Raw genomic sequence first — 18,753 nt, forward strand, 5'->3', positions numbered from 1 at the left:
CGCTGAGAGGCTGAACCTGCTGCCGGTCAGGTATCTGGGTGGATCCTGACATTAAAGTCAGGATCTCTGCAGAGTCTGGTCCAGCTGAGTGACCTCAGCTAACAGCAGGCTTATATGAACTTCACTCCTGTGATCTCCAGGATAAGTAGGGTCAAAAGAGCTTTGACCCTTCTTTTCCTTAAAGGCCTCATTCACACCTATGCAATGCGAAATGTCAGTTTTTTAGCTTTTTTTTGCTCGTTTGTCACCCAACAGCTTAGAGGGCTGCCATACATGAGATAAACATGCCAAAGTAGCTCCTGCACCTATTCTTGTAGTGAATAAATGGCACTGCAAGTGCTAGGCACATTTTAGTGTGTTTTTTGCATGTTTCCAGAGAATCGCACATTTCTGCGCAAGGTCCCAGAACACAGGGTGTGAGTTTGGCCTAAATCTTTTGGTCTCTGGCACATATCCCAGACTGGGGCAAGGCCACGTAGAGGAACACTCTACATATTTATCTTTGAACAAAAGCCCAGGAGGTAGAGAACACTGGAAGGGTGCTTCAAATATTTATCATCTCCTGAAACCATACTTCTGAATAAGGATCCCAGGGATTGGTTGGGTCAGATACATATTCATAACTCTTGAAATAAGTTTACCTTCATGATTAAGGACAAAGACCAAAAATTAAAAAAAAAAAGGTTTTTCTTAGTTTCTGTCAGTAAATTTTGTAAATAAGTAATTTTTCTCCTTCACTGATGGGCGCTGATGAGGCGGCACTGATGGGCACTGATGAGGTGGCACTTATGGGCACTGATTAGGTGGCACTGATGAGGAGGCACGAATATGCCGCACTTATGGGCACTGATAGGTGGCACTGATATGTGACACTGATAAAGACTGATGGGCGGCACTGGTGGGCACTGGGCACAGAGTGGTGGGCACAGATAGGTGGCCCTGGTTTGCACAGATAGGCAGCACTGGTGAGCACAGATAGGCAGCATGGATAGGTGGCACCAATGGGCATTGATGGGCAGCAGTGATGAGCATTGATGGGCAGCAGTGATGGACATTGATGGGCAGCACTGATAGCTAGCACTGACTTGCATCACTAATGGCCACTGATTGCTGTCACTTGTGGGCACAAATTAGTGGTAATTGTGGGCACTGGTTGGCACTGATTGCTGGCAGTGGTGGCCAATCATTGCTGGCACTGGTGGGCCCTAATTGTAATCAGGGCACTGATGATCAGTGCCCTGATTACATACCTAGCTGTCCCCTGTGAGGAGATGCCGCTGATCGGCTCTCCTCTCCTCAGTGTGAGTCAGTGTGAGGCGAGGAGCAACGATTACCGTCACCTCCTTGTTTACATGTGACCGGCTGTGATTGGACACAGGCGATCACATGGTTAAAGAGCCGGCTCTTTAGACAGATTGGGGTTGCGTGAGAGCGCTCGTTCTGGGAGGCCGTCATATGACGTCCACCGAGAACGAGAGCCGCACCGCCCAGCCGTCATTTGATGGTGGGCAAGCAGCAAGTGGTTAATAGATACCCACTGGCTGAATGGACCTCGCAGTCAAAGTTCTCTAAATGTGTGGGCCTCAAAATCAGTGCTTGGGAAAACCACTATGATTAATGAGCATCATGTCAAGATGGAAATTCTTGTTTGAAAATGTTTTTATGTTGTATGTATGTTACAATTTTAATATTGATGGTATTCTTTTTCCCATGAAGAAATAAAATATAAAGAATTTTAAATGTATTAGCAGTTGTATGGTTGCCTTCAAAAATCCTGCCATAAGGGGCCCACAGTTTGGTATTACATATTCATAACTCAGTGATTGTCTTTCCAACACTGATTGCTGGAACCTCCTTCACAGTAACAGGCAGAAGCAACCTACCCACTGAGCTTAGGGAAGACCTGCAGAGCCCAAAAATTGTAAACAGTGCTTGGACTGGTTACAGTCTAGATACAGACTATATTTAGTAAGGGGCACAAAAACAAAGTAAAAGGTCCCTACATAGATCAAGGGTATCCTCCTGAGAGAAAATAGGCTTTGATTCTCATAAAAAAAATAATTCTAATATATTTTGTCTTTCAGATGCACAACTGACTCATGAACACACTTCTAGATTAAAACTTGTTGTCTTAGTTAAGATGTTGATACACAAGGGGCACCATGGCTCCTGCACATATTTTTCTTGACAAGCCTCAGGGCTTGTATGCCATGGAGACACAAGGGAAATTCTCAGGTGAAGAAAATGATCCTGAGGGTTTGCCATTTATTTAGTGTGGCAAAGATAGAAAATATAATGTTAGTAGTAAGAATCGCACTTCAGGTTTCATTGTCACAGCCAGCTTAACACTGCCAATAATTTTATTACATACTAATACTTAACTAAAATGTCTAGGTGATTTCAGCCAGGTTGTATATTATTTCTGGGGTAAATTTCTCCATTTAAAATTTTTGGGACACATTTTTGGGACCATTGACATTTATACAGCGATCAGAGCTAGAAAAATGCACTGATTACTGTGTAAATGTCACTGGCAGGGAAGGGGTTAACACTAGGAAGCGATCAAGGGGTTAAATGTGTTCCCTCGCTAGTGTTTCTAACTGTATGGGGATGTGACTTACTGGGAGAGGAGACATATTGTTGTTCCTACTTAGTAGGAACAAATGATATGTCTCCTCTCCCCTGACAGAACAGGGATTTGTGTGTTTACGCACACAAATCCCCATGCTGGCGCTCATGCTCCTAAACTATGTACCCATACGTGGTTTCGCCCAGCGGTGCCATTCTGCCACAGTATATAGACGTGAGCTGGTCGGGAACCGGTTAAGATAGTTTTGACCAGTCATCAGTTTTAATGGGTATGCATATAGAATGCTGTCTATGATTCTTTGGTGAAAATGTTATGTCCTTTGTTAATATTCTCAGCTAGAATCACTGACAAAATTCTGATCTCTTGTTTAAATAAAATAGGCTCACCTGACTCAAAAATATATGATACACTCTGAAAGCAGAGGCCTGCCCACCGCTGCAAAAATTAAAAGCCAGCAGCTACACATACTGCAGCTGCTGGCTTTTAATAATAGGACAATTACCTGTCCTGGAGTTCAGCGATGTCAGCAACGCAGCTGATGTTTCCATCAGCTGTCGGGTGTTGCCGCCGCCATTGCGGGTAAGGGAACCCGGCAGTGTAGCCTTACAGGTTCACATCAGGAACCCTACTGTGCACGCGCGAGGCTCCCCTCCTCTCTCCTACTGGCCCGGCGACAGGGGGAGGAGGAGGGAGCCGAGCGGTGATGTCAATAGCTGCCGCTTTGGCTCCCGGAAGTGGGAAGTCTAAGACAGGTATCCTGTCCCCCCTCCCCCCGAAAAGTGCCAAATGTGGCATCGGAGGGGGGTGGAGACAAATGAGCGGAAGTTCCACTTTTGGGTGGAACTCCACTTTAAGGTTCATTTTAGTAGGTGTTTGCATGCTACAGTCTCTTACAACTAGGACAAATAAATGGGTAATATGCAGAATTCCAATTAATTTTAAGCCACAAAAAGAAAAAAGAAAAACTTGTGGCACCCTCCCTAAAAATATATAACAGACCCTTATCATTAATAAGGGACCGGTATGGCTATCAAGGGGCAAAAAAAACAAAACAAAAACCTTAAAAAGTACATTGGGGTTTCCCCCAATTTCCATACCCACATGGCCGTAGTTGAGCAATGATGTCAGCCACTATCCCTGTCTCTTTGTGTACATGGCTGGGTTATCCAGTCCATAAAACTGAATGGGGCTAGGTGATGTCACTGGTTGCAAAGGTTGATTACCCCCTTAACAACCATTGCAAATGGAAGAAAGAAACTGTTATATACTATATACACACACCAGTCACTTTATTAGGTACACCTTGCTAGTACCGGGTTGGACCCCCTTTTGCCTTCAGAACTGCCTTAATTCTTCATGGCATAGGTTCAACAAGGTGTTGGAAACATTGCTAAGAGATTTTGGTCCATATTTACATGATAACATCATGCAGTTGCTGCAGATTTGTCAGCTGCACATTCATGATGTGAATCTCCCGTTCCACCACATCCCAAAGGTGCTCTATTGGATTGAGATCTGGTGACTGTGGAAGCCATTTGAGTACAGCGAACTCATTGTCATGGTCAAGAAACCAGTTTGAGATGATTTGAGCTTTGTGACATGGTGCATTATCCTGCTGGAAACAGCAGAAGATGGGAGATGGGTACAGAAGACAGAAGACGATAGGTACAATCCCCAGTCATGCGACTGTTCCCTCCCCTTCTCCTTTCCCCTTCCCCATGTTACCTACACTATTAGCTGTGGGGAGCTGTGTCCCCCATGAATGACCAAACTGATGTTTGACAATGGAGAGAGTTTTTGAAATCTTATAACGCAAGTTAATTTTTCGATGATTTTGTAGACCACTGCATAGAGGTTACGTATTTTTGATGTTTTGGGCCTCATAGTCTTTATGCATACTGTAGGCGGACACGATAAGCCATCTTTGCGATGTCTTTCTCTCATTTATAATGGTTTTATTGGTCTATATTATGCAACTATTCATTGCACATTTGATCTCCCTATTTGTATGTATTTACCTTATATACTCGAGTATAAGCCGAGGCACCTAATTTTACCACAGAAAACTGGGAAAATATATTGACTCGAGTATAAGCCTAGGGTGGGAAATGCCGCAGCTACTGGTAAACAGTGCCCATCTGCAGCCTCACTATACCCATCTGCAGCCTCACTGTGCCCACCTGTATCATCAGTACCCATCTGCAGCCTCACTGTGCCCACCTGTATCATCTGTACCCATCTGCAGCCTCACTGTGCCCATCTGCAGCCTCACCTTTGAGGGTGTCTCCCGCTGTGTCATGCAACTGGAGTCTGTTCGACGGCCCTCCACTGTAACAAAGCCCCGCCTCCTCCTTGTTCGTGATAGACGGAACACTGATTCAGTTTCCCAGCATTGTATCAGTGTTCCGTGTTCCGTCTATCACGAACAAGGAGGAGGCGGGGCTTTGTTACAGTGGAAGGCCGCCGAACAGACTGCAGTTGCAGACGATACAGCGGGACATGACACAGTGGGAGATCCTCACTCGAGTATAAGCCGAGGGGGGCTTTTTCAGTATAAAAAATGTGCTGAAAAAGTCGGCTTATACTCGAGTATATACGGTATATGGGGCCTCATAGATGGTTCATCCCATTTGTTTTGGTCCCTTCTTATTCCCCCCTTCTTTTATGTATTCACTTTGTTGTATGTACAGAGCTTTGCGAGGATTGTTCACTGCTCTGCTTTGTATTGTTCCTCCTTTATCTTCAGAAAAGAAAATAACAAAAACAATTGAAACAGAAGATGAGTACACTGTAGTCGTAAAGGGATGGACATGGTCAGCAACAATACTCAGGTAGGCCGTGGCATTCAAATGATGCTCAATTGGTACTAAGGGGCCCAAAGTGTGCCAAGAAAATATCCCCCCACACCATTAAACAACCAGCCTGAAACATTGATACAAGGGAGGATGAATCCATGCTTTTATGTTATTTGCGCCAAATTCTGACCCTAACATCTGAATGTCGCAGCTGAAATTGAGACTCATCAGACCAAGCAATGTTTTTCCAATCTTCCATTGTCCAATTTTGGTGAGTCTGTGCGAATTGTAGACTGAGTTTCCTGTTCTTAACTGACAGGAGTGGCACCAGGTGTGGTCTTCTACCGCTGTAAGGACAGTAATTCTAAGTGATTGGGAGGGGGGACTGCAGTAACTCTTTATACTCTGGAATGTGATCACAAACCTTTAGAACTAGGGCTTTCTTAATTTTTTAGAATGGTACTTCTGCAAGGATATGGGTCTTCCCTAGATTTGATATTATTGATTACAGAGACCCAAAGTGATATAAGGGGCAGCTTAGGGCATCTCCAAAACTACAAATTTGAGGTATAATCACCATTAATCAGATTAACACTTATCTGTAGCATTTTAGAAGAATGTTTATGAGAAGATCACTATAATAAAGTTGAAAAAGTATGGGGGGCATCAAGTATTTGGTGGTAGAGTGGAATGTAGACCATGGCCTCGCAGATTACCACAGTAATACAAAAAAGTGTACAGACAATTTTGAAACAGCTATGACAATCAAAACAAAGTCATGACAAATATTTAGTATGCTCACTAAAATACAACAAAGTGCTTGTGAGATAAGTGCTCTAATGACGATTACATGTGAATGGGCTAAGAGATTGCCACTTGTTCACAGGTGATCCTTTTGTCTTGTACAAGACTTAGTACATGGTGTCACAGGCAGGTTTCTCCAGTAGATATGTTGGTTACAAAAGAAGAAGGCAGTCTCAAGGCAGTCAGTGGAGGGGATATGTGGACATCACAGATGACTAATAGTAGAGAGTGTGACCTAAGCCATCAAGAATGCAGTGTGCCCCAAGCAAGACTGAACAAGGTCCATATTAGACCATTTTAGATTTGCAGCTATCTTTAGTGTTCTATATATTTTTGGAATCATGACTGAAAAAAAAAATACAGCACTATTATAGAATATTCCTGAGCGTAACATATTTTTATAGCGAGAAAATATGTAATCCTACGCGTCCCACGTTAATCTCCTCTATGACAATTTTGCAGTGGATAGAACAAATGAATACTTTAATCCCATTCGAAAAATACAGAATTATAACACAGGAAATGTTTGAACAATGTTCCTAAAATTTGGAATTTATAGATGGGATATTCAAAATGAAACATCTCGTTGTAATTAAGAAATAATGGGCTCTGTTAATAAGGGATGCTATAGAATGTGACATCATCTGCATGTGTTGTGTTCTCTTTCTACATATATAATGTAAAATATTAAATAGTAATTAATGGGACTGAGTGCATAAAACAGGCAGCCAAAACTGATGTTTTTTTGTAAATATTTAGTAAATTGATGACAGACTTGATAGGATGTAGGATACTTAAATGTACATTTGTCTTATTGTACTGTCTCTTTTTTTTACACTGTAGTTTTCATCAATATGACTGTGCTTTAGTTTGATAAATCTATACGTGTGACGGAATCGGTTATAGTTCAGGAACTGATATTGCTTTTTGTATGTTAGAGTTGCTGGGGCTTTCCACAAGATTTTTGAATATATCTGCAGGCACTAAACTGCCTTCAACATGACCACAAGTTCATGTTAATGCCTTGCTCTCAAAAACAAAGGGACTAATGTCAATAATCAATAATACATGGTCAGTTTGTGCTTTCTCCTCTTTTGACTGCCTGCTGCTTACCTTACTTACCTTCTGTTTTCTCCCTCAACACCTCACTCACCACTGGAGAGTAAAGAAGAAAAAAAGTGTAAGCTCCAAGGTTGTCTGGATTTGACAGGACTTGGGTCAGAGATAGATTACTCAGGGCCCACTGCTCTGTCGAAGCCTCAGGAAGCAAGAGTCACATGTTCCCCCAAAACAAGTGTTTCTCAATCTTTTTTCAGTCAAGGCATCTGTTAAAGTTCTGCACAATATAAAGGCACCCGTTCTAAGATATAGAAAACTAAATTTTTTTACAGAATGCTGCAACATCCGCACACATTGGACACCTTGCGTTAGAGATGATATATTCTATCAAAGCAAACACGCCTTTACACACTGGTATTGACTAGTATTCCAATGTTTCTCTTCTCCCTCAGTCTTTCTATCTCACTCAGCTAATGTGAACCCAGTGCTGACAGAGGGGGGAAGGGGAGGCCAAACAAGGATGCTGTGCAGGCGAGGCGCCTGACATCCTTCTTATCAACTGATGATATCATTGGTTGCTAGACACCAGTGGCTAGAAGGTTGTAATGGTGCACAATGAAAATCTTAGGGTGAATGCTCCTTGCGTGGATCTTGATGTTCAGTTGTCTATTCAGGCTGCACCTTAATGGGCTTTTGTTAGAGTGTGCAAATTCACTTGATTTACTTCATTATACTACAACTGCAAACCTGAAAAGGAAACCCTCACTTGCAGAGATGTTTATGCCAACCAGAAGCTCTACACACTCATAGATGCAGGAAGGAATCGATTGCCACAGTATTTTGAACTTTAAAATGTACAGTCTGTTCTAATTATTTGTCATAAATGTCAAATGTGTCAGTGTATAGCTTATTTAGTGTACAACTAGATGAAAAAGATGAAGTACTTGCAATTTTCAATTGTAAAATGCCTGGCTGACACTTTTTTTTGTCATGTGGTTTTCAAGAAAGATACATTTCAGATTTCTTCAAACACAATTATTAACCATACTCTGTGCTACTTTTCTAAATTAATATATTTTCAAACTGCATATTTTCAGCAAACCGAAAGATTTACAAGACAAGTGCTGTGGGGTTTCATCTTTCCAACTGTGCTTTAAACTTACATACTAAGGAGTATTATTACAAATATGGTAACTGGAATATTTGTGTTTTTAGGTTGAAAAATGTCAGCCCCAAAAATGGTCAGATATGGTATTACTGTGCCACAGCACTAACACTGACCACAATAACATAACGTTTTAAAATTAATTTAAAAGCATTTTACTTTGGGATATTTATAGTTAAAAGATGGTTCTTTTATATAGGTAAAAATAGTCAATCTTTAATTTACATTTACTGCTAATATTTTCCAATGAATTCAATATCTCTGCAAGCAATAGTAACTTAGAGATGCACACGTTATTACTCATTGTTTACAACTGTGACTTTATATATTTGGTTCCATGGCATTGCTTGTTTACTGCTGTGACTAGCCATCCTTAAGGTCCACATAGATGGACAGGTCTCATGGAGAAAAAACATATACAGCCAATATTTGGATTTAGCATAGGGGTGGCAGTAGAATATTCACTTATTGGTCACAGAGATACACTGATATTTTAAGAAATGTCTACAAACAATTACAATAATTTCTGATGCTTGATATGGCTTGTTATATGCATTGGAACTGCCAGAATGAGGTGTCCAGTTAGAGTCAGAGAAAGATTGTTTTAGACGGGCCACCATTGCCTTCCAAGGCCAACATACTCTGACATGTCTAATCAATTAAGGTAGAAGATAGAGGCATGCTGCAATATATACAATATGTTTTGGCTTGAAAAATCTGCCTGTGTGTGGGCAATGTGTACCTATTTTTTGGTAACTTGTAAACAGTACATGTGCTGTTTTTCTCACCTTACTGAGTGACATTGATCAAAAACGACTTTTCTGTTTATCTGCCATTATGAATTGGTTCCGTTACTTCAGTAAACATTGCACCTTTGCAGTGAGTTTGTGGTTTGCAAATGCTTTTGTTCTTGTACTATAAAGGTCAGAATTAGACATCTCTGTAAGCAGCACACTGTTTTTGAGCTGAAAAATTAACAATAATTACTGGTTTCTGCCTCTATTTGCAGGATCACCATTCATTATTGACTTTGGTTCTTCCTAGTGTAACGTCTTGTAATTGTATATGGTAGAAGACACTTCAGAGTGTTACTAGGCTCCAGCGAGGCAGGGTACAGCCTTTGAGGCTGACTTAAAGTGGATGTAAACCCGAAAACTTTTTTTATTTTTTTTATTTTTTTATATCATACTGTAGAGTATAAGATTTGCTATCATTTGAGCCCAATCTTGCCACACAGAGTTAATCCATCTCTGAGCAATCCCCTTTTATTGTTCAGTGAGACAATTCTTGACAAACTGAGAAAAACTTTGTCAAATACTCCCCCTTGCTGTGAGTGACAGGTGATTTACATCTCATGCATTAGCCTAAGAGACATGCAGTATTTTTAAATTCCCTCCCCCACTCCTTTCTTCAGCAGCTCTGCAAGGATTGGCTGTTCCACACCTCAGCATGATTTGGCATGCTGAAGTCATGTGGTTACTTTCCTGTCTTTTCACTGGATGTTAGAGATCATAGCAGAAGTTCAGTGTTAGAAATACACAGAGAAAATGCATATTGACAAGGGGAGTGTAGAGGTGGGTGGGGAGTCTACTGACATCACGACTCCACCCACCGAGCTCCAGACAACAGACCCACCCACAGAATCTGCAGTTTTTCAGGTCTAATAACAGACAGAGAGGAGACATTTGACAGGTAAAGATACATGCAGGAGGCATGTATATCCTTATAGATAACCCCTATGGCAGTAGTTTAGAAAGGATAACATTGGGTTTACATCCACTTTAATACTGCCCTGTTATGGGGAAGTTTGCATTGTTATTTTGACCAAGTATATCTTCTTGCTAGGTCTGTTACATTAATATTTTAATCTTGTATTGGTAAACATGACTCATAACTTTTGGATTGTTAACGCCTATGAAAGAACACTTGCTGTTTTGCATCAAATGATTTGGGAAGTAGAGAAGTAGAGAAGTCATTATTTATTTTATTTTTTGTTTCAATATATTTTATTTTCAATAAAAGAAAAAACATCAGTAAACAGAGATACAGAGATACAATAAGGGCCATCAACCCTGAGACGACCATCATGGTTACGGGGATAACATATAAGTCAAGATGAGCTAAACAGGATATTATACATGTATTGGACAAAACCTGCAGTGCAAATTGGTCAGGGTTTCTGGATAGCGAATATGCTCTCTGTGTCCATCAATTAAAGACAATGGCGTGAGGGAGGACAAGGGGGAATTGAGGGGGAAGCTCCACCACCCCGATAGGGGTCACACTGTGGCAAGGCTCCCCACACCCCATCACCCCCCGCCCAAAAAATTGCTGAGAATTGCTCAAACTTGTATAAACTCTAACTAGGCCTAAAACATAAATTGACTAAACATGTCAAATGGCCTCTGAGCATGCGAGATACATTGAGTCTAGTACAAGAGAGGCTACTGATTAAAACCTGCTAAATGAAAGTGAAACACATAACTGTTTTTTGGGTCACCAGGGAGCTTCTCTATATAGAGGGATATGAAGAGTCCAGATCTGGGACAGTGTCTGACCCTGGTTTTGGCTAGGTGCACTTGGAGAAAGGGAGGCCCAGTAATTAACAGAAAGAGGAAAGAGAGAGAAAGAAAAAGAAAGAGCTCAAGAGGGATGTAGATAAGAATGGGAGTCGCCTGGGGGGGGAATGAGCGAGTAATAGTTACTCTCGAGGTCAATGTTAAAGGGTAACTCCTACAAATGTTGCCCAGGGTTCCCAAGTTTGTTTGAATTTGTCGGAGCTGTCCAGGATTACACTTGCCATCTTCTCTTGGTTCATCCAGGAGATCTTTCTTTTTGCTAGAAGGGTTGAGACAGAAGGTTTTTTCCAGGCTTTTGCCAGGGTAAGCTTGGCTCCTAGGATGATAAAAAAATGAGGCATGTAACCCTGGAGGCCTCCTTTACTGGAAAGTTAAAGGGCGCTATGAGGGGGGACGTTTGGACACAAATTGTGGTAATTTTGCGGATGCATGAGAAGATCTTGTGCCAGAAATGGCATATTCTGGGGCAAGTCCACCACACATGGAGCATATCGCCCCTTAGGGCACATCCCCGATAACAGAGGGGGGATGCTGATGGAAAAATTTTGGCCAGCTTTAAAGGGACTATCTACCATCTAGTTAACACTTTTATACTTGCTTCCATGAGACCTGAATTGAGAATGCCTTTGTAAGATTGGGAGAAATTTTCTGTGCCAAGTTTCCAGTTTCCAATGTTGGGACAAATCTTTCTCCCAGGCCAGCATGTAGGGTGTCTTGGACTGCGCGGACGACAGTGCCTTGTAAATCACTGAGATTCCCCCCCTCTGCTCATCAGCTTGACCACACCATTGTTCATATGCAGTTATTTGAGGTCCGTTTGGAAGTGTTTTGCAACGTTTGTGTAAGAAATTCGAGATCTGGGTGAATCTAAAGAATTCGGATGCAGGCATATCTAGGTTACTAACGCAAAATGCTTTAGAGAGTGGGCCGAGAGGTCTAAGGAAGTGTCCTATTCTGTAGCCCTTTGTCGAGCCGCCACTTGAAGGCTTTTATGTTAAGGCCCTTGGAAGTACCAAAGAAGATACCCCCTTCCACTCTAGATCTAAATAGGACAGCTTTGGAAAATCTGTGGCCCCCTTTGCCCCATGTAAATTTAATGAGTTTGGCTTGAAAATGTTTTAGGCGCATATTGTCAACAGGGATCGGGAGGGCTCTAAAACAGTATAAGATGCGGGGGAGTAAGGTCATCTTAAAGGTATTTATTCATCCCAACCAGGATAGGGAGAGCCGGGACCACCGGGAGAGGTCTTCCTCCAGTTTTTTGTAGTGGTGGGTAGTTTGCTTGGTGGAGGAGTTCAATCCTGGGGGTCAGTTTGATCCCCAAATAGGTAATTGCTGAGTCATTCCAGGTGAACCGAAAGCTTTCCCCAAGCCTGGCTAGAAGAAAATCTGAGAAGTTAATGTTAAGTGCTTGGGATTTGTTGTAATTGACCCTAAGGCCAGAGGCCGCCCCAAATTCTTCTAGGAGATGACATATATTGGGAAGGAAGGTTAGTGGAAAAGAGCCAAACAGTAAAATGTCATCCGCAAATAATGCGCATTTGTGGCAACGGGAGCCGCATTGAATGCCTTAAATGTTCGGATTGTTTCTGATGGCTATCGCCAAAGATTTGATTGCTATAGCAAAAATTAATAGGGAGAGTGGGCATCCCTGTCTTGTGCCTCTCGATATGGGGAAAGATTCCGAGTAAAATCCCTGCAGACGTACCTGAGGCCAGGGGGATGAATAAAGGGCATGCATGACATTGAGGACTGATTCCCCAAAACCCCATCTTTTTAAAGTGGAAAAGATGCATGGCCGTTGAACAGAATCAAATGCTTTTTGGAGGTCCAGGGAAAGCAGAGAGCCCTGCCTGAGAGCGCCCCTGTCCCACTTAGAATTGAGGAGGGATATTATGTCAGTTGCGCGTCGGGTTTGATCAGGACCCTGTCTCCCCGGGATAAAACCCACTTGGTCCTTGTTAATGTATAGACTAATGAATGAGGCTAGGCGGTCTGCAAGGATTTTAGTCAGAATCTTTAAGTCATTGTTAATCAGAGATATCGACCTATAGTTGCTGACTGAGCAGGCATCTCTGTCTGGTTTGGGTAGGACTGTAATATAGGCCGTGTTAATTGAGGTGTCTAATTGGCCCCCCTGTCTAAGCGCATTAAAAAAGTGAGCCATATAGGGAGCGAGTGTGGTGGAAAATGATTTGTAATAGGGTACTGAGAAGCCATCCGGGCCAGGCACTGAATGTGATTTAAATTTTTTTTATGACCGTGCATACTTCCTCTGCGGAGATAGGGGTGTCTAGTTTCAGGCGGTGTCTATCCTCCAATATGGGGATCTGGATGTTGTCAAGGAAACGATCTACCGCATTTTGAGACAGGCTGTTCTCTCCGCTGTATAGAGATTTATAGAAGTTTTGGAATTCCCCCATGATACGTTGGGGGTTCTGAGAAGAGTGCTGCTGTGAATTTTAATTTTAGGGAGTGCCGGGGTTCTAAATTTCGGTGAAAGCCTGCCTGCGAGCATAGAACCAATTTTATCACCATGACAATAAAATCGGGATCTATTCCAGCGCAGCCATTTTTCTGCCTTTGTAGTTAGGGCTAGGTTCAATGCCATACGGGCTGCATCCAGCTTAGTTGTGGGAACAGCTCTTGGGTTGGCCTGTTCGTCAGTGGAATGGAGGCTGGAGTAATGAGGATATGATCTATTCTCGCCAAAGATCTGTGGGGGTTAGAGAAATGTGTGAAGTCTCGCAGAGTGGGGTTCACTTCTCTCCAAATACCCACCAGTCCATGCTGGAAGATCAGTTTGGCTATGCGGAGGCTCTGTTTGGTGGGTCTAGTGAGGTGTTTGCCAGGGGGGGCGTAACTTGTCCAGCCCCTGGTCAAAACCTGTGTTGGAGTCGCCCCCAAAAATCACTGTGCCCTCCAACAATGGCGTTAGGGTTTTCAACAGGTGTTGAAAAAAGGCTAGTTGGCCTTTGTTGGGGACATAGTACGATATGAATGAGGATAGTTGGTCGTCCAATTCCCCCACTATAAGGATATATCTACCTTCTGGGTCTTTGAGTTCAGATTTGAGGGAGAATTTACACTGCTTGGAGATGATCGTTACTGGAGGGTCGTTAGCAATCGAGCAGAGGTGGGAGCCACTCTAGGTGATTATTAGCACTTACCAATAGGAGTCCACAGGGCCCAAGGCAGTCCACACACCAGATGAGGACCTCTAAGAGCGCCAGTAGGTATCGAGGGACACCCCCCCAGTCGACTTCTGCAATGAAAGGGTAATTAAAACATTGTTGAAGAGGGAGGAAAGAAAGACAGAAGAGAAAGTCGGAGGACAAGAGAGTCTCCCGTAAAGTGGAGGGGACAGAGTCCTCCATCAGTAGGTGTGAGTCACACTGAGATCCCTGTAGAAAACAGGGATTGGTCCTGTCCAGAGAAGGGAAGGTACCTGTTCTACTAGACAGGAAGGGGTGCATGAACACCACCCCAGCAGAGAGGCCTCATGCAATGGATTGTGTATACCAAAAAGGGGCACTGGGCCCAGCTTTTACAAGGTCACCTCTAACATAACAAGCTCCAAGGCTAAGGCAGACTTGGAGGTGAATATGCAGCAATCAACAGTAAGCAATAACTAAAGACTTACTTCTATTAGGCAGAAAAGTGCTAGCCTGGATCCTTAAGGATTAACGGGTCCTGAGGGCAAGGGGTGGAAGTGGGAGGGGGGAAGGGATTTTAAGGGAGAAGGCACCCCAAAACATTTTGACTGTAATGGAAAGTTCCCCTGTGTTGTTCAGAAGCTATGTCTAGCTCCCCCCCCCCTGCAAAGGGTAATAAAAGAAGAAAAATAATAAAAAGGGGGGTGGATCTGGTGTGGTTGGTCGGGACAAAATCCGAGTCAGTGTCCTTCCTGGGTTAAATGTCTCACGAGACCGCCTCGGCAGAGGCGTGAGGGCACTCCTAAGGGGTACTTGTCTCCCGAGGCACAGATGGGGAGTTCATGTCCTCCAAATTAGCAGTTGGGAGGAATAAAAGGCGAAAAGGGTAAAAAGATGATGTTCATCCTATGAAATTCAGGGAGGAATGGTTTCCTTGGATTTCTTTGATCTGGTAGTTTCACAGACCGGATTTAAGGGGTTGGTTGGGAATTGTCTCTTTGCCGAGTTTGGTTGTGATCCAGGCTGTGGAATATTCGGGTCTTGGCTGATGAGACCTAGTTGCAGCAAAAGCTTTTCTCCTTCCTGTAGGGATCCGAAGGTGTATGGTTTGCCTTTGAAGAGGAGTTTAAGTTGGAACGGAAAGAGCCACCAATACTTAATTTCTTTGTCTATCATAATCTGAAGTAACGGTTTTAAGGCTCTCCTTTCTTGGATAGTAGATGGGGACAGGTCCGCTAATATTTGCAGATGATGGCCCATAAACACAATTTTGGACATGGCTCTCGATTTCCTCATCACCTCCTCCTTGACAGAGTAGAAATGTGGTCTCACCACGATATCACTGGGGAGGCTGTCGGCCCTAGGGGGTCTGAGAGCTCTGTGAGCCCGATCCAGCTCCAGTCTGTGCTGAGGCGTGTCGGGGAGCAAGTCCTTAATGAAAGATCTTATGGTTTCAGGGATATCTTTATAGAACTCTGGGAGCCCCCTGACTCTGAAATTGTACCTCCTATTCCTGTTCTCGAGGTCATCAATTTTAGCATTGGTAGTCTCTAGTTGTTCCTGCAGTAGCTGTATACAAGCAGTGTTTTGATTTGTTCTGGCAATGGTGGCTTCTAGATTAGTTTCTATGATTTCTATGTGGGCCCCTATGCTCTGGAGGTCAGCTTTAATGTCGCTCGTAATCTTGTTAGCTGTATTGTGCAGTCCTCTATCCAGAAGGTCGGCAAACTTGGTAAACAGGTCTGCCACATTAACAGGCTGCAGTAGGCCTGAGTCCCCAGGCTGTAGTGGCTGGTGGGTCTGGGAGGGGCCAGCCTCCATGGGGGAGAAGTCCAGGTCTGTCAGGGATTGTTCTATGAGGGATTCAGTGGATGCTGGGGAAGCTGGGTCCAGGGGAGGGTTACCTTCTGTGAGTCCTTGCTGCAGCATGGAGGGGGAGGCCACGGGCTTTGTACTGGAGAGGCAGGCTGGTACAGAGCTGTGAGGAGTGGCCACCATTTTGGCTGTCCCGGTCCGAGACACGGCGGCTTCAAATGTTGGCTTTAGATTTCTCCTCACTGCTCCTGAGTACATCGGGAGTGTCCCTGGGTCTTCCGCCGATCGTGGGGGGTCAATCCAGGTGGTGATCGCTGGCGGTAGTGCCCTTAGAGAGGCCTGTGCTGCTGAGGTGGGACGGAGCTCCCAGACTAAGTGTCCATTTTAGGTGCTGCCGCGCAAGCGCTGTTATTACTTTTCTTTGCTATTAATGTTTTACTTTAGCGGAATGGTGATGTTAAAGTGAACTTTTAACTTAATCCAATATATTAGTATTTATTTTCTGCTGCATAAATACCTTGAGGTGCCCACATATACACCTTTCTTTTTGGACAATGCAATGCAGCTTGAGTATTTGAACTGTATTTGAACTTTGTTTGTCCTGAACCTTGAACTCTTTGCTGTTGTTGCTGCAAAAGTTGTGATTGCATTTCAGTTACTTTACCTTGTAACTCTTGCAGTTGTACTTGTAAGCCTTGAATCATCTGGGTTTGGTTTGCAACAGCCTCAGTTAGCGAAACAACATGTTCACTCAGGGATCATGAAGTTGAGGCAATCTCATGTTCTTTTGGCCAGATTATTTTGTTAGGAGAATACCTGCAGAGAGTGGAGACCAATGGCCCAAAACATCAGGCTAAGCACCATTCTCATTTCTTAAAAGGTTGAATTGTCTGATCTGCTACACAGAAGATCGGTGTTGGAGTCACAAGCCAAGGTCAATGCAAGAGAAGAGTTTTGTAAACGGGGGTCACAAGCCAAGGTTGATTCCACGTAGCAATAGAGGTAGCTCGAGGTAGCGGGCAGGATAATGTGTGAAGCACAATAATCTGGCCAGCAGGAAGTGCAGAGACATGGCTTAAATCAGGCAGTTCATAGGGGGAGAAAAGAGTTCAATGTTCAAGACAAACAAGGTTCAAATCCAGGCCCTGACATTGAGTGTTCATGGGTAAGCCCAAACCCACATTGTGCTTTATGTAAATCTGTAACTTTGTCGGTAAGTGTATTATATTGTTTTTTGCATTATGGCATTAGTCTGTTTTTGAACAGGCTTGGATAAAAATTGTAGCTGCCCCCTGTGTATATTCGGTACACGTTTATTCAAAATGCTTCAGATGTGTAAAAAATTGTTTGGCTTTGCCCTGTAACAAATCAGTAGACAGCTTTAAGTAAGCTTTAAATAACAGGGCCACAGAGCAAAACAATCAATGAATGTGCCAATCAATAATCAATAAAGAAAAATATCGAAGGGCAGGTCGCATAGACAGAATGTTCTGTATTCATTTGGTACTTGTATATGGGAAGTATTAAGACTGATCAGTAATCAGGTGCACCTTGCACCCCAATACTGTATGAGGATGACTTATTAGATATTAATGTGTTAGTAAGCTCATTTTAAATTTTTATCTACAGGTAAGCTTATAATAAAGCTCACCTGTAGGTAAAATGAATATCTCCTAAATGTGCACCTCTTAGGAGATATTCCAGCGAGCATTAGCCGGTGATGCTGTAAAGGAGCAGCATACCCGCATGCGCAGGAGTGATGTATTAGTGGCTCGACCATTCAAGTGGATGCAACCTGTGAAGCCAGAAGGAAGACAGTGAAATTAGAAGCTTCTGCAGCAGTGATTGCAGGCCGCCGTTTTAAGATAACTCTTTTATAATGTGCTACTATGCGATGCATAGTAACACATTATGATATTGCAAGAGAAAATTTTTTTTTTCAAGCGTTTACTACCGCTTTTAATTAATTACCCCCTGTTGCAAAATGTTGCAATCCACTGTAAAAGAAACAAAAATTTGTGGATAAGTTAAAAAAAACATACTTACCTTACACACAACTTCTGTACAGGAGAGGAGTGATTTCATGATCCTTCTGGCTAGATCCTGGGAATGCTTAAAGGGTAACTCCACTTTCGTGGGGAAAAAATAAAAAATAGTATAACGTGTACAATTGCGACACAAGTCATATTGTGTTTGGATGTTATTAAAAATGACCTTTCCTTTTAAATCTGTAATTTTCTGAAAACGCAATGCAATATGACTACCCAGAGTTGTTCTGTACACAGAATGTGTAAAGAACACCCCCAGAAACATTTCCTGCTTGTGTGATTGGCTCACTGATTTTCGTAGAAGTCTGCACTAAGATACAAGTCAAATTTCAGGTATTCCCTGCGACAAAAATGTAATTTTTGGTGAGATTCTCCCAATACGAAATCACATCTAAAGGGATGCAGAACCTGCAGCTTACCTCATTAGTGCCTTACAGGTGCTGAAGCTGATTGATAATTATGAAACTGCTCCCATTAGATTCACTTTCCCACATGGACAAAGAGAAACACACAGGGATTTCTTCAGAATAACAAAAGGTCTGCAACAAAGTTTCTTGAAATCCTTGCAATGTACATAGATTACCCAGGGGGAAAGTTTTTTTCCCAACAAAAGTGGAGTTATGCCCCGTACACACGATCGGACATTGATCGGACATTCCGGCAACAAAATTCTAGGATTTTTTCCGACAGATGTTGGCTCAAACTTGTTTTGCGTACACACTAGACATGTGCATTCGTTTTCA

General features: G+C 42.9%; 1 protein-coding gene across 5 annotated transcripts in view; it reads left to right on the forward strand.

The window, feature by feature from the left end:
- GRIK4 (glutamate ionotropic receptor kainate type subunit 4) overlaps positions 1–18,753 on the forward strand; it is a 925,106-nt gene that overhangs the window by 54,594 nt on the left and 851,759 nt on the right. For 3 of the 5 annotated variants that reach the window (XM_073602576.1, XM_073602574.1, XM_073602569.1), the window contains exon 2: positions 5,337–5,421. The exons of the other annotated variants lie outside the window; for them this stretch is intronic. The gene's annotated coding sequence lies outside the window, so the exon portion shown is untranslated. The remainder of the gene's footprint in view (positions 1–5,336; positions 5,422–18,753) is intronic. 5 annotated transcript variants of the gene reach the window in all.

Source organism: Aquarana catesbeiana, linkage group LG10, assembly GCF_042186555.1.
Source record: "Aquarana catesbeiana isolate 2022-GZ linkage group LG10, ASM4218655v1, whole genome shotgun sequence".
Taxonomy (NCBI): domain Eukaryota; kingdom Metazoa; phylum Chordata; class Amphibia; order Anura; family Ranidae; genus Aquarana; species Aquarana catesbeiana.